The sequence below is a fragment of the Microplitis mediator genome, chromosome 4, assembly GCF_029852145.1.
Source record: "Microplitis mediator isolate UGA2020A chromosome 4, iyMicMedi2.1, whole genome shotgun sequence".
Taxonomy (NCBI): domain Eukaryota; kingdom Metazoa; phylum Arthropoda; class Insecta; order Hymenoptera; family Braconidae; genus Microplitis; species Microplitis mediator.
In genome coordinates this window covers 14,231,855-14,259,387 of record NC_079972.1, presented here as the reverse complement: position 1 = coordinate 14,259,387, position 27,533 = coordinate 14,231,855, and the positions used below count along the sequence as shown (strand labels likewise).

Sequence of the window (27,533 nt, the reverse complement as noted above, 5' to 3'; positions counted from 1 at the left end):
ATTCTTTTTATTCTTCTTATTCTCTTACTTCTCTCGTTTGAAATGGTAATAAATAATAATTAATCACGAGCATTGTTTCACGCCCCTGAGTAAAGATATTTAGATCTGATTTAGTGATGAGAATTTACACGTACACATGTCTGCACTCATATTAATATACTTGGATATAAATTTTAATAACTATTTATTCATTTTAAAAAATTGTTATTGTTGTTATCGTTGTGTGTTTTGGTAAACTTTTAAAATAAATTAAATGTGAGTTATCGTTTGATGTTTTAGTTGGTTAGTTTTGTGGTCAAGTCAATAGACTGTAAGACTTGGGGGGAGAGTGAAGAAGAATTGCACAGTATTCCCATCGCAGAACACACATTCTATTCTCGATCCGACGAAATTCTTTGACGGCTGCAGAAATCGCTTAGCGTGAAGGAATGCCCTTGGTTAATTTTTTGTTTTACTCATCTCGTTGTCGTGTCGTCTACATGCGGTCTGATCTACTGCATGTGTCTGATGATCAAATTAAAGTATTTTACTTTGTTGTCCAAACATTAAATAATCAATGACATTTATTTTGTTTTAACTCGTTTAGCGGGAAAAAAAATAACACGTTTACCACAGCTATGCAACGCAGTATTTTTTTTTTTCAACTATCAGTACATAAAATGCACCGGTAAAAAAGGAGTAAATGACACGAAAAGTTGTAGAATAAATAGGAAAAAAGAGTTGAGCTTGAGGTAGACTCGGCATTCGCGAGCACCGCTATGGAGAATTTGATGCACACAAAGAGATATTATTCTTCAGCTTACTCAAACTTGTTTTATTCTGTTTACACCTTTGCCAAGGGTATACTTATGTTTTCTGACTTACTCATTTTTTTAGACAACCATGAGAGATATACTCTCATTCTTATTTAACTCGGGTTTCTGCCGTTGTCTTTTCTTTTCTCGCTCTTTTCGCATGCCTTCTACACTCTTGTGCCAGCACATATACATATACAAATATATATCGCCGGCACGCACTTACACAGGCTGGCTATACACCCGGAGATCTCACCGTGTTTAATTTAATTGGTATCGACGCCCTCAATCGAATGAGCAAACCATTGGCTCTCAAGCTGAAATTTTATGGTGATGTTTGCACTCCGCCCCATACAATTTACCAAAGAAATCATGTGCACCTTTTATTAACAAATTCAAGGGAAAGCATCAGCAGCAAGTGCATCGGACATCACATGTAACCTTGACTTTCCAAAGGAACAAAAAGTCCACATAAATATATATTTATACAAAAGTAACCCAAAATTTACCTTAAAGTCATCATTCCACGAAATCAATTTTATAAATACACTGAATTATTCTCTTGCCTTTTCGATACTTGTTACAAAGCATTCAAAAATAATTATTTACTTTCACACTTACCGTCAGCTTATTTTATGATGTTTGTACTAGTCGCGAAAAATGAAATATTTTAAGAATTCACTGTAACAGAAATTATCATCTTTCTATTTCGCAATTTCTATTTGCTTCTTGAGTTTAATATCTCAAGAAATACGACTATGACTATGACAACGTCGACTACGACGGCAGTATCCCCGTCTTTCTATTGGGATGGGAATTGCGTTGCTAGGAGACACAGAACAGACAACGACGACTACGCAGACTACGACTACGACTACGACTAGGACAACAACCTGGAAATAATGTCCGTCGGTTTTATGATCGAGTGCTTTTAGTCTCAATCTGAGTGCACTGGATTTCGTCAGCTCGTTAAACGACAAAGTCCGATAACGCAGATAAACCTGTTGTTAGATACGGATTTGAATAGCCAATCAATTTAACGATTAATAATCAGTATGATAAATAAATAAAGTAAAAAAGTTTTTAAATGCATGGTTATCGAGACGACGTCAAGTGGTTGATAAATATCAGCCGTTTATTATCATTAGTTTTAGCATAAATAAAAATATCGTGGGTTTGACGGATTTTCTGGGAAATCAGTAATCTTGCTGGCGAACTGTGAACAAAAAACGAAAGGGAAAAAGAGATCTATGATATAAAGAGACACCAGCATCGCCAGTTCAGTGTCTCGTACCATTTTAACGTGCACCAATCATCTGCATTGACAGGAGTCTGTTCCAGAACAAAAACTTGCTTAAATTTCGCTGCTAACGGCCCGATAGTTCCTTCTCTCCTCTCCCCGTCTACTCAACTTCGATTCCCCTTCACGTTATTTTCCTCGATCTCAAAGTCATACTTTTTCATCCCACCCTCGTTCTACTACACTACTACTGGCACGGCTTCCATTACTTGTTTTTCATCGCTTGCATCGACAGAATTTTGCCATACTTCTGAAGCATGCAAACGACATGCGATAGATTTACTCGTCTAAAATGTTCACCTCATTCACAGCAACTCAACACACACACGCACGCACACACACACCCAACACACCAATATATATTCATAAAATCCTTCAGTATCTCGAATTGCCTTTCCTGAAAACATTTGTCAACGTACAAAAGCCCATTATATTTGCTTTGATGATTATATATAAAAAAAATAAAAAACAACTCTTGTATCTTTTATTTTTTCCACTTTATGTCATTTCTATTTTTACACAATAATAAATATTCCATAGTGTGAAGTAAAATTGACGTGGATTAGATTGCAGAATACGTATAAAATGTGATGATAATGATGACTCACACATATATATATATATATATAACCACAGCTTTGGCAGTAACTCGTTTGATTTATCGGCGTTTGGGTTCACGGCGATCCAGTTTTTGCGGTATGGGTACGGCACCGGCCATATATACACAGGCTTTCAAACACGACACTCCTTTGTTACGCCTTATTATCCCGATCTAGACATAAAACTCTGGTTCCTAGTCTATGGATAGGATCGTGATAACCGATAGCTCGCCGATAAACGCTGAAAATATCACCTACTGCAGCACAAAGCTACCGATCATATCGATATTTAATTTCGCCAACTGTTTTTTCCATACAATAAATAAAAGGAGCATTAATTTTTGTTAGCATTTGATTACGTTGATGCAGAGAATGTTTATGCTATTGAAGAGCTGCAACAATGGGCACGCAGAATGCTCGAGAGGATGCTGGTTAGGTGTAAGGTGAATAAAAGAGAATATATATGTATGTATATATATATCGGATTAAATTAATAATCCGCAGATCGCTGAGGATAGCCCTTGACTTGCTCCAAGTCAAAAGATAGGGTAGTATATGCTTTGGTATATGTAGAGGGCATGAATGTATGAACATACACAGACGGACAGTATGAACGTTGTTAGAGGGCAAAAGTCTTAGAGCGTGATGCGAGCATCGAGTTGATTTATGCTAGATGGTAGATAGTGCGTGCTGGTTGGTTTGCTCCGACTGGTTGGTGCTTGTGCATTCTTGTGGGTCTTGGCTGCCTATAACTTCGGGCAACGGATATCTCGAACGCAATACGTACAATATATATAAATTGTATCGCCGAGAGTTTTGAGTACATATAAGACAAAAGGTGTGCTTCACAGTAATGCACCCAATGTACGTCTTGAAACGTATATATGTACATTTGTATACATAGGATAAATATATATCTAATGTTTTTGTATAGGCACGGACACAAAACATAATAAATTTCTAGATGCAGCAAAGTCATACGTGTTTTGTACATCGGGGTTGAAGATGTGCAGATCAGTATCCACACCGCAGGCGAGATCTGGATGCTACAATAAGTCTAGGACTCAAAAACTGCAAGGACAAAAAGAAACAATGCGAAGAAGGATATAGGAAAGAAGACGATTAAGAAGGGAGTTTAAGAAGCTCGAGGATAAAGGGAAGGATAAAGGGGGAGGGTGAGAGGGTGGTGGCGATGGCACTGGGATAGGAAAAAGAAGAAAGAAGGCCAGATAGCTGTCAGCGAGCTTTGAAAAATGTGCCAAGTAGAGAAAAAGTGGTTGCCGTGACTGTAAGCGCCGTGTACGTTCTCTCACTGTGCTCTGGCTGGGTATTTCATCCAACATTCAACCGCCACATCAGGGCCACTGCACCACCAACTGGCAACAGCACTCGCCCTTTTGCTTCTTCTTCTTGATCCTCCTTTTCTCGCTCCATTACCTTGTGCGATCCTTTACTTATACTTCTTACCTGGCTGTTAACCACGATACAGCAAAAGAGTACAGGATTGAAGAATGTGGAAGGACGACTGAGCCTCCTCGTTCCATTACCATTAACACGCGCTAACATATCAGTAGTTATGGCTCGTGTTTGACAATAATATAAGTCCATTTGTTATTTTTACCGAATAATCTAACGTTATCATTATCCGTCTCATTCCAATCTACCTCCTGCTATCGTTATACCCGAGTCATACTCCCAGCACAATCAGCAAAAAAAGCTCATTAATTATTATCCATCAGAGCGATAAATAAATTCATGCTCAAGTACATGACTAATGAGCGTGACTTATATTAATAACCAATAAGCAAAAAAATTATATTAATTAATATGGATGCCTAGTGTTACAAAGTAATTCAATCGCAGATACAGGTACAGATATAGATATAGATACAGATATACACAAAGGAGATACAGGTATGGTATCGAAAAAAAACGGCATTAAGGGTATTATTTATTGTACGTAAGCTGTATTTGAGCTTTTAACACATTCTACGTATGTTTTATATACACCAGTGACGTAATTATCATCGGGTTTCCACACTAAAAGTCGTCACGTAGATGTTGGCGCATCGTCTTTAAACTTTTTACCCGCAGGAACAACCGAGGTAAACGGCTGGCCGTGCACGCCATTAAGTAATGCAGTCGATTTCTTCGACTTGTCGCGTCGTCACAAACTTGTTTGTGCAACTACAGTAGAGTTTAACTCTCTTTCCACCTCCGCTTTCGGTGTGTGTATATATATACAATACATATACGAATGTATCTATATGAGAAAGGGACAAGAGTCGAAAAAAAAGGAGAAAGAGAGGGATATGGGAAAAACAAGCGAAACAAGGCTCTCTCAGAAAGCAACCAACGATAGACTTTTTGTTCGCGCGTTTTCGTCCGTCCGAGCGACACTCGGGTCTTTTGCGCGTACCAACGGATGCCCGAGTGTGACTTAAGAGCAGCGGTAATGGCGTCAACGTAAGGCATACCTATCAGATCCTCATGCCGGTGGTTTTCTATATCTGCTGGTGACTGCACTCGGTTCTACTGGTTATACTGCAGCTGCTGGTGGTGCTATACACAACACTAGCTGATGATACTGGTTTGAGAATGTGCGAAGATGGACTTTTAAGGCCGTCCTACTGGCCCTGCTGGTGGGTATCCCCCGAGTACATAACATCACACAGAGCTTATATCAAGTTTATAGAGGCTCCAGGGAGACCATCACCAGTGATGTACATGTACGACTAAATATATATCTATATTACACAGTATGTACAAGCAAGTATACCTCGACATAAGTGCATAGTACATTTAAGTGATGCAATTGACGATGAAACGACCGTGAAAATGGTATCGCACTGACGGGAATTGCCGAAAGGAGTTTGCCAAGGCGCAATGCCAGGCTCCAAGTCTGCACACACATGCAGACTTCCCGTATCCACACACACTCACACATGTCTATCCAAGTATAGCTATCTAGCTCTGTCACGTTGAAACCGCGTCGATTTATCATTCGCGAGTACAGTGCCGGCGAGATCGATAGCTCTCGCGAGAACACCGATATCGACGATAATTTAAATTGAAAGCCCATTCCGATTGACGTTCCTCTCGCTCTTATTCTCTGTACTCCAGCTCTTTGTACATATATGTGCACCCACACACATGTTCGTACATACACATCGGTCTCGACTTAAAGGAGGAACCGCTCTGCTCTTGTCTGAACCTCCAAATCGAATCACGTTCCACCGGAGCCAATATCAACCTACTTATATGTACCTACTATCCATCGCACTATCAATGGTCGGCAGTACATACACTGCGCCAGTTCCACATCTACTTTTCGTGTACACTCGATGCACCGCAAAGTAGCTCCACGTTATACGGTCATCTATTATTACCTTATACATACATATATACACAATATATAATAGAGTGGAGTATCGTAATATCAACTACCATCAAAAGTCAATATCGGCATGCATAATATGTGCACGTACTACCAATCACTGACATACATTTCCCTTAAATAGCTCAAGAGGATGATTTTTTATTTTTAAAAATCTTAAATTCTCTTTGTCTGCAGAGTGAGCATGTTGTATTGATGTATATATATAAGTATAAGATTTAGTTATAATGCGATTCTTTGGGGAAAAGATTATTTGCATTACAACGAAAACAACAATGCTACTGGTATTGCCGTCACCTCAAAGTCGAGTAGGCAACAAGCGAAATGTCGAGACGGGTCGTTTAGCCATTCCTATCCCTTTGATCCATGGATTTGCGGCTCTATTTTGCATTCCGTCTCGTCTACTTCGTACACCCAAGAGATTCATTCTTCCTCTTTTCTCACTCCTCGCGATATCTTCTCTCTTGATCCTCCTCAGCTCGTCTGTATAACTCGTCGTCCCTCTTTATATTTATCTCTTTCTCGTTGTTTATTTTTATTTCTGTTATAAGCCCGAGCTCGGTCAGTACACTCAGAACTCGGATGGACTGACGAGAGCCAGTTTCAAAGCGGCTGTTCTAATAAAATTAGAATAAAACAAATAAAAAGATCATTTAAACAGCAAGAAGTGTATATTGTCAGGGCAGAAGATCGGGCAATTAGCTCGTATCGTTGGCTCCTGCCTCTACTCTTACATTTTATTTTACTTTATTTAATTTACACATGGACGATCTTCAGCTAAAACCAAAACTAAAACTAAAACCGTTCGCGGACAGTATTATTTACTCGACCCTGTCTCGCCCATGGCGGATTTTATTATTACAACAGAGTACTGCACGAAGAAAAGTATGGCGACAAAAAGTAAAGTGAATGTTTCGGAGGGAACGCGGGGATAAATAAGTCGACTAGCTCCTGCATGCGCCGACCGAGAAAAATAACAGCCGAGTGTTTTGAGATGCTTGTGTGGGCACAATGCCATCACCGGAAAATAGACTTTAAAACCGCGTGGTGTCTGGGAAGTCCGACCAAATTAACGTCCACGCGGTTCCCCGCGATTCTTGGCACGCAACGCAACTACACGTTGCGATATCTGGCATTCGCCGGTCGTCGTACGTGCGCCATTATATATACAACTCTGTGTCAATTCCAACAGCTCCTCGACTGCTTCATCACGATGCTCTTGAAAATTAAACTCTCTCCAACTCTATTAAAATAATTACAAAGCCGTTAACTTTACTCGCGCTGTACTCGATAAAATAATTCGGAAAATAAAGACTAGAGTAAACTGTTATTTTTAGTCCTCGGTACGTGGTTTAAAGGTTAATGAGATCATTGTAAATATAGTCGCCGATATCCCATACACGCACGTACTTATATATAAACATATAGGTATACATTTGTATGGATAAAAATACCTATATATATATTTGAAATGCGAACCAAGTTACACTCAAGGTTCGCCGCTTCAAAGGCGGTTAAATTTTTTTTGCCATGACCACCCGTATCACAAATGTATTATTTATTAGTTTCCAGTGTCAGCCTAAGAAGCTGTCGGCCGCCGTGACGAACACTCCGATAATAATAAATTTTCGCGTTCAATACCTCCACTGTATTATTTATTCCGCACCGCATAGAAATCTTGTTTACGTTGCTCTCATTGGCAATTAATTTAAATTTAAAAAAAAAAATAAATAACGACTTCTACTTCTGCTGCTGCTCATTTCAATTTTGAACGAAATCTTGCCCAGCATTAAGATATCACAATCACAGGTTTATTTGTGCAAGGAACATATATCACGTCAGTAGGTCTAGGATAAAATGAAGTACATCTTCGTGTACGAGATAACTTACCACGTAAGCAAGGATGTCACACGACTTTCTATATGAATTATTGTCCAACTAAAATGTTACTAAATCGTGGAATTATTAACGACCGAGACCGTGTATATATATTTATGTTATTCATAACAAAAATTGTGAAAGTCATATATATTACATATACTAGAGTCCACATTGTGAGTGGAATGGAAATTTATTTAAAAATGTATGTCACCGAGTAAAAAAGGCGATACATAATTTCGCTTATTGAGGATCCTCGGAGCAGAGCTCTATGCTGGTACGAGTAGGTGTTGAGTACCAATTGGCAACTCCATGGCACTTTGATGTGCTGGTGTGAGCCTATGTACGCTGGTTGTGAAGCAGCAGTACATCATGGAAGCAGGAGTTGAGCTCACCAGTTCAGCAGCTCAACGGTACTCAATGCCTCGGCTAAAGCTGTAACCATATACACGCGCTGATGCACGCCGTCTAACTCAATCACGGGGAATGTGAACAAGAAATGAAGCAAGCAAAAATAACGAGCCAAGAATATGGGGGATGTACCTCATCACAGTGATATAGATACTGGCACCTCTGCAGCAAACTCGTATATATTTTTAATACATAGACATATATGTGTATACCTGGACTGTACACGTACATGATGAAGTTGATATTGATGTTAATGGTGATGTTGGTGTTGATGGTCTACATGGACGTGCACAAATACTCTGGAACTGATGTAGTTAAACATGTGTGATGAGAAAACGAGGCTCAGTCGACTGATGATGTATTAACGTATGTGTAATTTGTATCAAGATAATTACTTTGGTGGTATATTTATACATACGTATAAACACATATATATCTGATGGATAATGAAATTTATTGATGGTGACTGTTGATGTAAACCGATTGATTGCCGAGAGCAATAAATAAAAAATATCTTAGATGCTATTAAAGGCATATTTTAAAAAGTCTTTTTAATATTTAGACTTTAGCAGTGACATATTCGTAAATGATATGACAGAAGGGCGTATCCCGAAGACGAATATATACGAGGCATTCAATAATCACGAGACACGACCGTAAATCGTGATGGGAGATAGTGATCGGTAATCCCAAAGCGACTTGTCCTCAGAGCACCTTCAAGGTTACATGCCCGAGCAAAACGAGGAACTGCTCTTCTATCGAGTGGTACTGGTGATCAGTAGCTAAAGAGCTGGATCCGATCCCGGTGGTATAGTGCCGGTGGTACATCAGGATTTAGTTTTGCGGTAAGCAGGAAATACACGCGCACGATCAGTAGAATCCAATTCAATAGAAAAGAACAAAGATAGTACATGTTTATATACACAGATATATAGTTATAGTTGTCGTTACGACAAGACTACTGCTATGCCATGGATATACCCGGGTACACTCAGCCGAGGTACTACTATGCAACTCCACGATGGAATAGTAGGATTATAGTTGCGCAAAGTAGATGTATCTTGAAAATCGTGAGACTCCGCGAGACGATTTATTGTTAAAACGATTCGCCTAGTATACGGGAAAAGATCATCGCGAGTAATGTCTTTTGGTTTTTACGATTTCGTGAGCTTCTGTGATGTTTATTATTTTTTATTTTATTTCTGCTGCTGGTTATTTATTATTTTTTTTCTTTATCTTCTGTTCAAAACCAAATACATGGATGTATTATGACACAAGTCAAAATACTTTGTTTATGCTCGGCAGACTTCTCGGGAATGTCGACTTTTTATTTTATTTTTTCATCAAGCACCCTTTGCAGTAACCATACCACATGTTATTTTATTTTTTATTTCTTTTTACAAAGTTCTTCACTGATGAATACGGATATGCATCATACTTGCGGGGATGCCTGTGTGGATATGTAGAAACTTTGAGGACACGCGCAAGTAGTATTCAAGTGTCCTGACTACTCCTATTCCTCTCCTTGATATTTGCCAGTTTGTCGCATTAATTTCCGTGCTAGTAAATTCGATCGACGAATGCGTAATCAACTCGTCCGCCGTGTATCACTTGACCTGATTAGTGATATTTGCTAACGAATCACTCTCATATACTATTAATTTACCTCACAACTCCCCTTTAATAAAACCCACAAATATTTCATACGATTATAAATAATTTCAAAATTAATAATAATTATCAAAAATACCGTACGGCCAAATTTGACTCATTGATTATTCATCATTAATTATTTACGACGGCTATAGTAATTAAATCTAAAAAACTGGCGTTACGCATCGGGAATAAATTGTCGACTGAGTTGTCGATACAAGAGACTTGCTCAAGCAAAACATAGATGGAGCTAGTTGTTCTGGAAATCCCCTTTTTCTACAACAGACTTTGGCTGAATATCAGCAATTTTACTTAAAAATTCAGAGCTTTATTAAATTTTCACTCAAATTGCAGAAAAGTAAATTAGAATAGAACACGACATTCAATATTCAATAAATATCGATTTGAAAATTATCGTGTAATATAATAAATATGTAAATCCGTATTGTCATGTACAGGCATTTGGACGAAAACAGGCTGAGGTAAAAAGCATGAAAAACTAAGTGCGCTTTTACTTGGTCGGTCAAGTAAGATCAAAGAGTACATGAGCTTTGATCATATATTTTAATGCAGAGCTCTGAGTACTTAGTCATTTGTATTGTCATTGTTTGTCATAACATAACTCATAATATAACGTAACACAATGCTAAATGTTCGTATGCGCTGTCTACAAATCAACGTACGCTTTAATAATTCATGTGATTGCTATTATTTAATACTAATTGCTTATTAATAAATGGTAATTTATCGGTAGGATGAATGGTTTTTAATAATTTTATATGTGTAATAGACTGGTATATATTAATATATACCTACAAAGTACAATACTCTGTTTGTCAGTGGTATAATCAAATAGAATCGTACGATATATATGGATATGTATGTATGTATGTATGAATGTATATGTAGGTATCATCGGAATAGAATTAAATCGAGTACAATATATACTCAACGAAACTGCCGAGAAACTCATTGTTTCGCTCAGCTGAATCAATTACACGGTTCGACTACCGACCGATCCTATCTATCTCGTGTCGGAACTTGGTCTTCTCATTCTCGTTTGCATACATCTTCTAATCAAGCTACTGAGTGACGTTTCTTTTTAAAAACTGCTTCCATTTTTTTTTATAATTTTTTTTCGCCATAATTATATTCCGCATCATGCTCCCGTGAGTATTATAAATGTTCATTACTCATTAGTACTGCACATAAATTTATTTAGAAAATCGGTAATTAACATAATTAATGACAATACAATACTGCAAATAAATAAATTTCAACGGTTTTTTTAGCTCGAATATTTAGATTTTATTTCGAAAAATATTTGAATGTGATAAATTATTTTTTGATAAATTTCGACGGGTTTTTTTCGTCCACAAAAGCAGGATTAAAAAAAATAATAAGAGTTGTCTAACTGTCTAAGGAGCGTAAATTTATGAAGAGGGTAAGAGAATAAAAAAGAAGGAAGCGATAGTGGTGTAGAGTAAAGTGCATGATATAACGTACAAGGGATAAGACGAAATGAGTATCGACAGATAAAGTAAACTGATGGAACATCGAACACAAGAAAGGAGGATGTGGGGAAGAAAGAGGACGAGAAGAGAGCTCTGATGGAAACAGGCATCCTCGTTGAACCGACATATCACGCAACTTAAACTCCACACATATATATCCTCACTCAGAACAACTGAGAAATGTAATGGAAAGTGCAATCTACTGAGTAGTTGGCACACTCGCGATAGCAGTTTCGGTCAATCGCTACACTAATGCTATATACATAGTAGAATAATCATCAACTTTGTTATTATAACAGCTATAACTCTACTATAATACCTATAATACCAACATAAATCAGTGTAATCGGAAAGTTTGTACATCACTTACATTACCTAATCTGCGTGCTAAGATTTAAATACGGATATATTTTTTATTTTTTCATATCCAAACAATTTATTCGATAAAATTATGAGGGTAATTTTGAAAACGTTACTCTATGGAAAATAATAATAATACCAAATGGCTTTCAATATAAATTCAAATAGTAATTCAAAAATTTGAATTATTCGCGGGTTTTCAAATTATCAAAATTAATCTGAATAATTCTGATTTATCACTTTTCAAATTATTGTGAAAAATTTATCACATGTGAGTTTAAAAACTTAATTTCCGAATTACTTGATTTTGAACGCTACCCGCTGTCCTAGCGTTCGTTAATTAATTTTAATTAGTGACTTTACCGATATTTTGTAATTAGTGATAAATTTTGAAGAGTCATATTTCCCGCATATAATATTGAAGTACCATTTGTGGCCACTGCACCATTTTTGGACATTTAATACTTTATTTTAATTAATCAAAAAAAAATTGATCACGTCATCGCGTATTTTATAAATTGTCTTAAAATTTTTGAAATGTCCAAAGCTGACCCTTTCCCTATAGGGAAAAAAAGGAACTATATAAATTAAGAACGACAAGTAAAAAAATGATAAAGTGATCAGTAAATACTATCATTCTAAATAGTAATTTTTTAATTTATGATTAAAAAACGTGAATAATTATAGGATAAATATGAAAATTTATTGTCTATGCAAGAAAAATTACTCTTTGTACTTTAAAAATCGTAACTGATACTTAGAAAATTGACGACACGTATGATAAAATTTATTATTTGGAATGTTAAAATTCCCCATTTTGACACCCGGGTTCCGGGTTATAATTTCAAACACTAATTTTTAAAGTTTATTTTTTTCCGTGTATTGTGGCCAAAAACGGTATTTTCACCATATCCGTATGCGCGTGAGATATTTAACCCATGGACTCGAAATGCATGGAAATTTGAGTTAATCATCATCTGGAACTCGGTTATAAAAGAGATATGATGAAAGTACACTTGTGGGGTGGGTATATGAGTAACGATCGAGAGTACCCAAAGAAACTAACAAATACCAGTGTTAATACGATACGAAAGTTTCAAATTTCCGCAAGTATTCCACAAGTTATGTTGCCGTGGATGGTAAAGTAGCTGATGGGGGAGGAGGGGGAGAGGGTGGAGAGGAGAGAAGAGAACCTTGAGAGAGCTGGCTAGCAGTAAAGCTGGATGAATCGGGAATTTATGGAAGAATGGGAAGCAAGGTACTGCGACACATGCCATGCCGTGCTGTGGTGCGCTGCGGCCACGGACGAGTCAGTAAATATACCACCAGCCTACTCTTTTAATAGTAATATACATACCTCATTGCTCGCACATTACACACAGACTTGTTTAAATTATCAGTGCTACTAAAATATATATTAATTGTTATTGTTTTAATTTATAAACTTTTATTTACTTTATATTCTCCACTATATATTTTAATAAATTTCCAGCATTAAAACCTAGGCTGCTAGATAATTAAATTATATTACGGGCAATTAATTCAAGTGCAGAGTAGTCGGGACAATTTAAATAATTGTAATTTGTTTGACAATAATTAAAATTTAAATGGGAAGTATGGAGCTCGCCGCGCATTGTTGATTAGTACCGCCAGCGTCTCGGATTTTTTCAGTTAAATAGATTTCTGTTTTTAGTATAACCAGTGAAAAAATATAAGTTAGACAGGAGAAGTTAAAATAAAGAAAATTCACAGTCGACAAGCCCGTCGATTTGTTTCAATTGACAGCAGCGATAAAAGTTGGTGAGTTAATTTGAAAAGAATTATTATCGAGTTTAATCTCGATGTAAAAAAAATCTATACACATAGAAGTAGAAATAAATTTAAACAGGGAGCCAGCTGAGTACGCTCAAGTATTTGAGTACCAAGTTTAAGTATTGGAGGAACTTTTCAGGCGACCGGAGTCCACTTATCGATGCGGAATGGTTTGTCTGAAGGCATTGCCGGTACGAGCAACAGAAAGAAAAGCATCGATGATGAACAAGTTAACTCTGTGAGGGCTAAGACTGACTCTCGAAAATATTTAATTGGAGTGACCATTAAATATATTTCAGTCGCAGAACTCGACACTCTAACAGTTAATAAACGAAACATTAAATATTTAAAGAAATGAAATAAGCAAAAGCTCTTGTATTGATGCTCAACTTAAAGTTCCCACAGATAATTCAAGAGCAGAGGCAGAGCAATAACAATAACAGACAATAAAACAATTAAATTTTAATATTATCGGCAATAAAACACGAATGTGTGCATTGTTGTTGTTTACTAATTGAATTGAGCAGCAACAAAAGCAAGAAAAAAAGCAAAAAATAAATAAATACACACGGAGAATGATGACAACGACTACGACACAGCGTTGTTCTCGAGAGCCTTGTAGTTAGTAGAGTACAGTAGGTAATGGTCAGGTTTAGCGAATAAAAAAAATCCAAACGGATTCACAACATTGCGCAGTGGAGCAAAGACAATGTATATATGTACTTAGTCGTATAGGTAAAAGCTGCTGTGACTGTTGAACAAAGCCGTCTAGAGAACCGAGTTAAAGATGCAGAAAACTAACCAAGACAATGGCTTGACCTTTGTCATTCCCTCTTACTAACTATACAGATACATATACATACATTTATTCCAACCGAGATTAATCGGTTACTGATTTTCTTAAGTTGTTATTAATCTATTAAAACTCCTGTGTACTCTCTAAAACTAAATTAGTGAAAAACCACGAATTACTTGTGAATATTCACTAATCTAAATTGTCCAAAGTATACGACTATGAATTAGTGACTATTCACTTTTTGAATTAGTAAAAAAAACAACATATAGAATTAGTGAAAATTTCACTGATTGAATTAGTCAAAAATGTACTAATTCACTTGTTGACGAGGATTTATTTGGAAAAATATTGTATCGTTGCTAATAATATTGTATCAAAATATTATTATTATTATGATTATTATTTGTAATTGATTATAAAATTTTTTTAGCAACTTGATCGACTAAATTAACAATTAAAATTACTTTCATACGGTAAATATTTATATCATAATTATAACTCATAACCTGAATCTATTGTCAATGATGGTTTTGATTCAGGTTCGGTAAAAAAAGTTGGAGTAAAAATATAAAGCTATTAAAAAATAACAAGATGTATTATTTAGCAACTAAATTAGGTTTTATTTAATTAACTTACTTGAATTAATACTGTTCAGTTGTATTTAAAAATTATCGTAATTAATTTTGCCCTGAATTTGATAATTCAATGATAGAATAAAAAGTCCTTAAGCGAGGCGCCACTAGTAATCATTGTAGAATCCGGGGAATCACTAATGAATTAGTGAATCTAATTCAAAATCACTAATTTTGTAGTGAATTTTAAGATCACTGTTTCAATTAGTGAAATTTTCACTTATTTAGTTTTAGAGAGTACTCAATAATTTCATCCTCATTATTATCATTTTGATTACACATGAGTGATTATTTTTAAGTAGCGGCATTTACTTTTTACACCTTTTTTTTCACTGTAATTTAATTACCTATAATTAATATAGAGTTAATAACTTGTTATCGGAATATCAGGTTTAATTTAGATAATAGTGTAAAATAAATTAAAATTAATATGATTAAGGTTTAAATGTTATTACCAATCAGCGAGAGAATATAAACGGAATACTAATGTAAATCGAATGGAATAGAGAAATATGTATATATGTGTGTGTGTATTATATATAATAGACATATTAACGGGACTGAGTATAGACTCAAGTATTTGAAAGTGGGATATGGGTGGCAAGAGAGAAAGAGAATTTAAGTGGCAGAAGCACTAGCAATAGTTTAATTGTTTTTTTTTTTCTCTAACAACGATGGCTCCCCAATATATATTCATATTCATATATACTAACTCACAAAACTTGTTTGCACGAATTCATCTATTTGAGTTTTAATAATTCCGTCAGCCAGACGCTACACTAGGGGCACAGTGGCATTTTAAATATAAAATATAAAATTTTAAAAAATGATAAGTCGCTATAAATATATATTTGGCTGCTTCCATACTACGTCATTGAGTCTTAATGATGGCCATGGCAATATATTATTATCACATATATATATTTCTCTCATTTAAATAATACGTATAATAATAAATAATGTATTTGTGGTGAGACGAAAAAATAATATTATATAGTAAATATTTTCCTCGTAGAAAAATAAATAAAATTTATAATTCATTTAAATAACAAAAATTTTATAAAATCCTAGTAAATTGTTGAGCCATTAGACCGGGATTCATTTTCGTTAAATCTGTCAAATATTTTTTGGATTAAAAAAAATTTGATATTTAATAATCTTATAAATATACACAGAAAAAACAAATTTCTTGACGCACAAAATTTTTACCCGGGCCAAAAAATTTTTTGCGTCTTAAATTGGAAACGAAAATTTTTTTGGAGTGAAAAAAAAATTTTTCTGTGCGCAAAATAATAAATCATGACAACCCGGGTCAAAAATAAAACTTTATTTAGACTTGGTTTACCAAGTCGAAATTTGGAGCCGTTTTTCACAAGACACACTCGACTTTTTTTACAGAGGTATGAAATATATTAAGTTTTCGCCTTTAGGCTTAACTGGCTTACTTAGTCACGATTTAAGACGAAAAAGTTGAAATCAAGTCGAAATTGACTTGGTTTAGACTTATTCGACTTAAATTATAACCCGAGTCGAAATTTAGAGCCCATTTAGAGCCTTCTAAAGTCGGACCTATTTCGGACTTGGAGGCTCTAAATAGAGTCTGTTTCTATGTTAAATTAGGTTCGATTTTGGTCCCTGAGGTGCTACAAATTTCCGTTTTCGGCACTTGCGGGCTCAATCTAGGACCTGATGAAAATTAAAATTAGGTCCGATTTAGGGCCTGTAAGCCCTGGTTTATTGTAATAATAATAATATTAATAATAATCATCATAAATTATTCAATTATAATGAATTACGGGACTAATATTGTCGAACTTGAAGGCTCAAAATCGGACCTCTCAGTGAATGTTAGGACCTCTGGGTTCAAAGTCGGAGCTACAGGACTACAGGGCTCTAAATCGGATCTATTTAGGGCTAGAGGGATCTATATAGGCTCTAAATTTCGACTCGAGAAGTCGAAAAAGTCAGAACTAAGGTGAAATAATTTTTATATATTAAGGCGAATAAATGACTTTTTTTCGACTGGGTTTAGCAAGTCGAAAGTAATGTGAATGACTATCGTGCTCGAAGTAAAGACGAATAAGTTGAACCTAAGATGAAAAAAGTTCAAAAAGTTTAAAAAAATTAAATTCAAGTCGAAAAAGTCGAGATCTTATCAAAAAATCGTCGGCAAATCGATAACTTCAAAAGAAAATAAGGCGAAGCGAGCCTGAATCAAGTTTTATTTTTGACCCGGAAAGCATCACACCCGAGTACTCAAAAGTCTGTAATTTTGTTTTTGTTTCGTCAGTTTTATCGTCGGCTTACCACTGCGATAAAATTAATGCGATTGTGGGCAGAAGAGTACGATTTCCGTAGATGATAACTCGACTATAGTATAGCATATATATATATATATATATATATATATATATATATATATATATCTGCACTTATGGAAGTTAATAACGAACCCCCGAGCACTCCAGAAGGCATTTACTACATATATGTATCAGTAAATGCATTATAACTCGGTACTATACGCGCAACTCGCGATTAATCACCTTAAATAGCATATATTTGCGCACTGATAAAATAAAGATCAATGAAAATAACATCTTACGGTTAATAAGAATACGTGGTGCGCAATCAACATTGAAATCAGTCATAAGTGTCGAACGGATTTACCGCGTGTCATTTTTCATCTACACGCCACTGCGCAACGTATGATCTTTCCATATACATTAGTGTAATTACTAATTGTGAGATCAGGTAATATATACAACCTCATATAATATCACACGCTGGTCAGCCAATAAATAGTCCATACATACCTTTTATTCTGATAACGCATTACAGCAACAATAAAATATAAGATAAAAAATTTCTTGTTGAAATATGCGTCGATAAAATTTCCCACTGCCATGTCATGCAGCAGCATGACATGATATCATGCTTTATGTATATAAAATATATATAAAAAAAAAATAAGTAATAACACAGTCTTGTACTCTCGGGTTTTGTATTGACGACTCCCGGCATTTTTGATAAATTTAAAACGCGAATGATTAAACGATATCCAGAATTAGAATTAATGGGAGTGGAGACGAGTGAAATAAAAATGAATTTCGCGTATTATATGTATTATGCAGAATATATGAAAAGGACTGTATAGATATCTGCACGCAAGGAGTATCGTCACGGCAGCGTGAATCAGAAACTTGATAGGTGGATCTGACGTTTGCTCATTAACGCATAGTCCCCACGTCATACAGCATACAGCCCCTCTGCTGTATCGGGCTCCTGGACTAACTCACCTTGTCTCGGGGTAATATTTATAACCTGGAATAAATATATGTAAATGAAAGTAAAAAATAAGTCGATTCGTGACGCACACATATTTAACACGAGATTGTAATGGAGCATAGGATCAAAGTGAGAAACGTATATTACCAGCATCTGCGGTAGCGACTCCAACTGGGGGATAGTGCCGTTGAAAATGATTCAGTTGTGTTATGTAGTGGGTATCAGCGTATAGTATAAATGTTAAATGCTTTTAAATTTAACTTTTGATAGTGCGTGTGTGTGTGCTGCAAGCCATGCACGATACCCAATGTATCGTGTCCCGTGGGTAATTTCATAGCTTAATAAATTGTCACTGATGGCCTTGGTGTGCTGGAAAACAGCCGCGTGACCTGTCAAGTACGCATGATCATTTCTCTAATTTCATAAACATCGTCTTTACAGGGGGCAACTTTAACTGTATGAATATCGTCACGAACCATTGCACTCCTCTATAATATATATTTATTACTCACTCTGTTTAAACGGACCTTTTTACCTTTTTTTTATTTTATTTACGAGTGATAAAAATTATTCTTGTTCTTTAGGAATTAATCCACTGAGTAATAATATCCTATATAGGGGAGGGAGGGGCAAAAGGGGGTACTTAAGGAAATACCAAGTTTTCGAGGACTCAAATACGCTAAATCTTTTTTTTTTAATGATATTCAGAGTAAATAGAAGAAATTTTCAGTTACCGTTGAAAAAAAAAATTTTTCATTTCTGCGGGCAAAGTGGGGTACCCCCTAAAAAAGGTAAAAAAAAAAAAAAATTTCTGGATTTTAAACGAATTTGATTAAGTTGAATTTTTTTGTAGGTAGTTTACATGAAGAAAAATTATATTTTACATGTTTATTGGATACAAAAGAAGAAAAAAAATTTTTAATAGTTTTTATCATAAAACAAACGTCATTAATATTTTTCAACTGGCAATTGATTTTTGAAAAAATTTACCAAAAAAAATTCAAAGTAACGCTTAATTATATTTACAGAAGTGATTTTGGAATGTTTAAAAACCATTTAAAATATCAAATTTTTTTTTATCAAATTTTGGGGGTACCCCGTTTTGCCTACCCTACCCCCTTTTGCCCCTCCCCTTCCCCTATACATAGAGATACAACGAGTTTCACAAGTCTTTGAAATACTTTATCTTAAAAAGTAGAACTGATACCGCGAAATATCCAATTGCTAGAAAGTCACTTTTACTCGAATCAAAATTACTCAGGACATAAATATTTTATCAAAATCTGTATATATTTCTGTCTAAATCGATAAGATGTATCGTGGCGCTTATGGCTGATGGTTTAACACCGATGATGCTCTTTCCGGATAATCGAGCAAAGGATTGAGCAGGTGACAGAGTGACTTACGAAGCTGATAGCATCTCCCTAATGATTGTACACGAAACTAGCTCACGCGACGACGAGTCCTCGGATCCTCTCGTCAATCGCCGAAAGCCAACCTCGCCTCTGTTCTCTCTCCTATCTGTCTCTGCGTACATAAGACCCGACACTATCTCTCTCGGCTCAGTATTTGCTGGTACGTAGACAGCTAATTGTTAGCACGAACGAATGTACATGCAGATCCGTGCCTCATATCCGTAACTTATAATAATAAGTTAAATAATTAGAGACATTGATCAACGACAACTTTTAATCAATTTCATTTAAATAACTATTATTATAGATAATTATTAATTAACGGAGACAGCTGTGCTATTTTTACACCCGTTTGAAATTATCCACTCACATGTTCAACTATTAATCTCATCTGTACATCGTGTATCGTGTTTATTATATATTTATTATATTAAACATGACTCGCTGGTTTCTTTCGTACGACCACCGGATAGTCAGACCGGAGTTGTGTACACACGCAACTAAATGGATATTCAGTCCCATATACTCACTCGGTTCCAGTCCCAGTCCCCGTCCGGGTAGTCGGAGCCAGAGCCGCTTTTTCGTCTTTAGATCCAGCCAAATATTTACATTATTAACGTATATTACAGTAAGTGCATATTATGTAGATTGATTTTTCATTATGTCTTGTGTCCATATACACGAGATGTGGATTCACAGACGGCCCCTTCTGCGAAGAATCTAATGCGAGACAACGAAATCACACTATCGTAAATTTGACGTATAAGCTAAAGCGAGATACAAGAAATATAGGCGTATATATATGTATATGTCTGACAGTCGAAAGAATCGAGGGTGCAGAGTTTGGTATACAGGGTACAAAGGCGTATCAGAAGCAATCAATTACCAAGTCGAGAGTTACGCTCTGAAGTATGCAGTTAGGGTGAATCATACGGTGTAATCCACTAAAAAGTACGAGTTAGTTTTATTTTTTTTTTATTTTATTTATTGGCACTCTTGTAGTCACGAAATATGTCTACGCTGTAGAGAATCTGTGGTCGTGGAAAATTTTCTGCATTTATTTTTACTATTAAACGAGTGATAAAATTTACGATTCATTATTTTTTTTCTTCGCTGATTATCAGAGTAAGAAAAAAAATGTAATGCGGTTTTTTAGACAATGTTATAATAAGAAGACAGACAGAAAATACATGCATGGTGTGTTTGTACACATATATATGGGTGTGTGTGTGTATAATAAGAAAATTGTTCGTGCAGAGAGATTTAGCTAGAGTATAAACGGGGGCGTCTCGTAATTTCCATCTTATCCGGAAAATAACATAGGTAGATAGATAGCAGAAGCATTTGTGAGTACAGAGAGCGAGAGAGAGAGAGAGAGAAAGTGGAAACAGAGTGGAGAGGAATATAGAAGCAGGATGACAGCGAGGAGGACGAGGGCGCGTGGCGGAACGGGGGTTGACAGAGGAAGTAAAGACCCCAACGAGAAACAACACTCTGACAATCGTACTGGGACGATCAAACATCTCTTAGCCCCGGTCGTAGTCCGCCGATTCACTGGCTTTGTCTCTGCTACCACTTTACTTATCGAGAATGAAAATAAAATGGAGCGTGGAAATGGAAACTCATTCTCCCTGCGTTTCCCAGAAATGGGATTGAAAGTGATGCTTTTTCAGATTCTTGACATGTACGATAATATTTTTTCTCTTTCACTTATTTTTATTGTTATTATATTTTCATTCTCAACTGTCGCCATATTTATACCAAAACACGGCATAACATTTATTTTATATATATTTACATGACGTAAATTCAACCGTTCAGGATATTTTATTTCCCCTAAATATAAATTCAATATCGCGTAATTTAAATACTCTATTGATTCAAATATATATTAATTTACAGAATACTCTCTATCTAGTAATGTCATATCAGTTTGATTTAATTATCGAAACATGATGATGGTTAGATACATACATTTATATATACATATGAATACAAAGTATTTTGCAAATTGATGTTGAAATTTCTCTTGTGATTTAATTCGAAATATTTTGGCCGAAATTCCAAAAATACCAGAGTGATTTTCCTCCATGTAGATACACTACACAGCTGCTACACTACGATTACTCTCGTATAATTAATGTATATTTAATCAATGTCACCCTCCATCATAATAAAATTCAATCATGGCAATCAATTAACTACAGATGATTTCAATATAAACGGCAGCATAATTTTCAATCATTACTATCATTATCAGACTAAAAAAAAAAGAAAAAAAAAGTGATCGTACTCATTGCTCGAAATAGTTAATATTGTACAGTGTAAAAAATCACCGGGGTAAGTCCAAGCGGTGTAGGTGTTAAAATTATCGGTGTTAAATTTACCCCCGAAAGCGGTGTTAAAATAACGCCGCCGCCGGTGTAGACATTTTTTACCGATGTTAAAATATTTGACTTTGTGAATATTTTTACTTACTCGATCACTATACTTGTTAATAAATGATATTTTTTATTAATTTTCATACACTGTAAAAAGAGCGATGTTAAAAATGGACTCGTTTTAACTCCGCCCGGTGTAAAAATGAAATTACACCGGTGTAGAAGGGTTAATACACCGGTGTTAAAGATACCGGTGTTAAAGCGGGGTAACAGGTGTAAAAGTGGAGTAATGCCGGTGTAAAAGCGGGGTCAATTGCGTCCGCTTGGAGTATTAACTTTAAAGATTATAAAACACAAAAAATGTCAGTTCTTTATAAAAATTAATAAAAAATATCATTTATTAACAAGTATAGTGATTGAGTAAGTAAAAATATTCACAAAATAAAATATTTTAACACCGGTAAAGAATATCTACACCGGCGGCGGCGTTATTTTAACACCGGTACAGAATATTTACCCCGGTAGCGGCGTTATTTTTATACCGCTTTCAGGAGTAAATTTAACACCGATAATTTTAACACCTACACTGCTTGGACTTACCCCGGTGACTTTTTACAGTGTAAAGAACTGAAATTTTTTGTGTTTTATAATTTTTAAAGTTAATACTCCAAGCGGACGCAATTTACCCCGCTTTTACACCGGTTACCCCGCTTTAACACCGGTATTTTTAACACCGGTGTATTACTCCTCCGACACCGGTGTAATTTCATTTTTACACCGGGTAGAGTTAAAACGAGTCCATCTTTAACACCGCTCTTTTTTCAGTGCAATCTTTAAAGTTAATACTCCAAGCGGACGTAATTTACCCCGCTTTTACATCGGCATTATTCCGTTTTACACCGGTATCACTCCGCTTTTACACCGGTTTTACTCCGCTTTTACACCGGTTACCCCGCTTTAACACCGGTGTATTACTCCTCCGACACCGGTGTAATTTCATTTTTACACCGGGTAGAGTTAAAACGAGTCCATTTTTAACACCGCTCTTTTTACAGTGCAATCTTTAAAGTTAATACTCCAAGCGGACGTAATTTACCCCGCTTTTACACCGGTATCACTCCGCTTTTACACCGGTTTTACTCCGCTTTTACACCGGTTACCCCGCTTTAACACCGGTGTATTACTCCTCCTACACCGGTGTAATTTAATTTTTACACCGGGCGTAGTTAAAACGAGTCCATTTTTAACACCGCTCTTTTTACAGTGTAGTAACACTTACAGCGTTAGCACATGGAATAACTGAAATAAAATAAAGTATGGCAGAGAAAAAGAAATAAAGGAAGAGTAGGATTGAAAGCACGCATCGATGAGGATTACATACGTAGACCCCTCATTGTATGATGTACGTAGGGGTTGTTGGTATATAGCGACAGGACAATGTGTGGTCTTTTCTCTTCCCCTTATTCGAGTAGTATAACGCTGGGTTTCCGGGCAACGCGTCGCTGAAACCGGCTAGGGTAGGTGTTCGATATGAGGGGGCAAGAATGAAGAAGCCCTTACCTCACGTTTCATCATGGGAGGCCAGTCAGAGTAAGAGGAACGAGTAGAGTTGAGAGACCGTCCTCGACTCTCGAGATAAAATGAATCAATATAAGCTCGCAAGGCCGGCATCTATTCAATACCCTTCATATCAATATATATATATATGCAAGTATGTTATACAATTAACCATATGAATATGTCACTTGGGTTATTATTTTCACACTTTACGAGTGGCGTAGCAATTAGTGATAATAAAAACTCATTTCTCATTTTTTTTATTTAAACGTGAGTGTATTTTTATGTAGCAGAAAAAATAAAAGGGAAAATAGCTAAAGAAATAGAAGACGGTGTTAGTATTGTGACATGATGGGGTGTGCAGTACCTCGTGACACTCCAACTCGGTGACCCGCAGCTGCGTATTAAATTTATCATACTTTAGATGTCGATCTTTCGTCAGCTCTTTTATTCTCCACAATTGACAGTATTAGCAACGCAACAATTTTTTTATTGTAATGCTAATATAAATTACAATAAATAATAATTAATATTCTATTCAAGCTCTCGAGAGTTTTCCTTTTATGAACATAAAAGTAAATAAAAATAATAATATATATTTGTAACGATGAATGCAAAAAATATATGTATGTGTATGTAGATACCTATCACATATGCAGCAGCATAACCCAAAAAAATCTTAGCAATTGCTATCAACACTGACGATCAAGTTGAATTCTTTACCGCAACATCAGGCGTGAGAAAGAAACCAGACATGTCGTTCGATGCGGGCTCTCTACTTGCAAGCGAGATGCTGAGAATAATAAAATTTATTAGACACGACAACTATTGCTGAGCATTATATCCTACTCTGCACATATAAATATAAATATAAATATACTGTGCAGAGTTATTTTATAATAATATATGAAAATGTCAACGTATCGATTTTTTTTAAATTTCGACGCGACTCTCGACTCACTTCGCCAGGAACAAATATAAATAAAATTGTATCACCTCATCGATCTTGCACGTGTTTGATTTCACAGTCGCTACTGTCACTCTCGCGTCCTCTTTTGTTAACGTAACCCCAAAAAAATAAAAAATAAAGTCTGACATACGACCTACTCTGAACTTAAGCAAAATGTATTGTCCGTACAATCGATTAAATAGAAGAAGGAGTATCCCATGATGACAAAGTCCCCGTGATTTTTTAATCGCGTCGCGCATATATATATTTATATATTTATAGAACCAGCCCACATATTATACACAATTGCAACGGTTATTGTAGTTTTAACTACGACTATTATATTGGAACTGGTAGTTGATGTTGTTATTACATGTACACACTGATGATAGAGTAATCGAGTTTATTATATAGGATCGGAGATGTACCGAGTAATTGGTGCTAATTTAAGCCGTTAACAATTTGGCGATTTGACTGTTATTATATTTAAACGTCGGTACAACACCCGCAGAAGCTAGACGGTTTAAAAGCTATTGCTAGGATCTGGAAGCGGATAAAGAGAGTAGGAAGAGAAATATAAGAGATAAGTATCTCTCAGTGCAGCTTATGGGGTAATGCAAACAATGCAATGGTCGTAGAGTTTGTTGTTCTAGTAGTTGTTGTTGTTAGTGTTGCTGTCCCAGTCAATGTGGACTACACCAGTGCAGCAGCCACAGTAGAGATCGTTAAAGGAAACGACTAGATACATTCCAACCGGTTATGAACTCCAGAACGACCTGACCACCTCGCTTTCTCTCGCCGCTCGATCTACACGTTTCGCCCGGTATACACCAGCGTGTGCACTTAACTATTTACAGTCTCTCTCTATTGTTAACCAGACACTATAAATTTTAGGGCTTAAAGATACTCGATAGTGTTACTAGTTCATTTATAAATATCAAATATTAATACACTCGGGTAAATTGTCCAATTATTTACGGCATAGCTATTTATTTTTCGAAAGGATATTAATAACGTATTTTATTATAAAAATATAATGACGTATATGCCCAGATATATTCGTAAAAGCCCAATGAGAGCTCGCGTAAACCCTTTAAAGCGGATCCTAAGGCATTATGCGTGTTCCACGGTGCATTACTGTAATGCTCAACGATAAGCCACTAATCTCTGCAGAAGGGATACGTCCCAATTGGGATACAACGTTCGCGTGCGTAATCTGTCGAGAGGCTGGCCATTAGTTTAGTTAAAAAAATTTATCAACAAAAAAATCGGCCCCTAATCTATAACGACTCTGGTGTCACAACCGATAACGATATATCATTTTTACATACATATTTTATATAACAGTTGCCTAGGTTATAATCGGGCCTGGGGGTAAAGGAAAATCCTTGCGAAACCCCTGCTTTGATCAAAGGTACTCGCGGTCATATATTTATAGATATATATGTAAGTGCGTGTATGTGTGTGTGGGTAAAAATAAAAAAAATATAAAGGGGACACTTTTGTTCGCACTCAGCATTACGACAAATGTAATCTTATTTAAGCATATGTCGGCTGACTGATTGGACAGATGACAAATCGAGCTAGATAAATGATGACCCACACCCGTTTTTTATCCGGCCCTAGGTCTACAAGGTATAGAGCTATATAGTGTAAATTAAAAGGAATAACGTACATAATGTGAGGGACTATTATATTATGGATGGAAAAATCTAAATCGACAGTTCTTTGTTGGCTTTAATTAAAACTTTTTTTCGAGGATTTGTGTCTGTGATATTTGATATATATATTTTTCGTAGGGGTATGGAAGTAATTGTTGTGTTAATTTAAATGGTGATAAACTCATTAGTCATTAACCTTTAGCTTGACATTTATTTCCTCGTGTTAAACTATCGTCTTGTTATTTTATTTATGATCTTTGTAAGTTAGTTCACAATACATATGGAGAATTCCACGGCAAATCGCCGAGCTCGAGACAGTTACATGTGAAATTCCAGAGCATTTACGAGTTTAAAGTTTCGAGGAATGTTAGATTACTATAATTTTAGTTTGAGCATTTTAATGAAAAATTATTGTTGATAAAAAATGATTGCTGGGTAAAAATATTCGGCCTTGATAAATGCCCCATACATACACGAGTTTATTTATACGGGGGTAAAAATAATTGTGTAAATTAAGATGGTGATAAACTCATTAACCTTTGGCGTGACATTTATTGTCTTGTTTACGATCCCTCTAGTTACTTTAATTTACAATGTATATATAATTGCTTAAAGTTGTTGGCTTATTATCTATATATAAACATATAGTTGAGTGTGAGAAAAAGTATACTTATGTGCAAGGCAAGCGTGTATGGTCTATGATGACCAGTAGCATTAGTATAGCCAACCCGCGGCCATGTGGTCGATATTACATTGCGTGATGTAAATTAAATTGTGGTCTCCTCGCGCACGAGCGGAATTATGAAAATGTTGCGTAGCATAGAATTGAAGATGAATAAACGAGAAAAATAAATTTACATAAAATACAAACATAATAAAATAATAAAAAAAAAATAATAATAAATTACAATACATAATTGACATATAACTGTAAAGTTTTCAGGTAAAAAATAAAGTAGTTAAAGAAACGGGTTCTGTTAAAATATAATATATATATTTTCTTGTTATACTTGCATACATTGTAATACGTAAGTAAAGTTTGCTGTAACTCGGTGTAGAGAGCAGTGATGAGGTACACTGAGGATCAATGCAATGACGTTTTAAGATGCAATCACAAATAACCTTGTGGTATTCATGGG

At 35.6% G+C, this 27,533-nt stretch overlaps 1 protein-coding gene and 1 long non-coding RNA gene across 2 annotated transcripts in view; one reads left to right on the top strand and one right to left on the bottom strand.

Moving 5' to 3' along the window:
- Window positions 1-1,648, bottom strand: part of LOC130666441 (uncharacterized) — a 53,570-nt gene extending 51,922 nt beyond the window's left edge. Inside the window, exon 1 of the long non-coding RNA XR_008989678.1 lies at window positions 1,416-1,648. This is a non-coding gene — a long non-coding RNA (uncharacterized LOC130666441). The remainder of the gene's footprint in view (window positions 1-1,415) is intronic.
- Window positions 1-27,533, top strand: part of LOC130666437 (ephrin-B2) — a 215,163-nt gene that overhangs the window by 91,247 nt on the left and 96,383 nt on the right. The gene's annotated exons all lie outside the window — the stretch shown is intronic.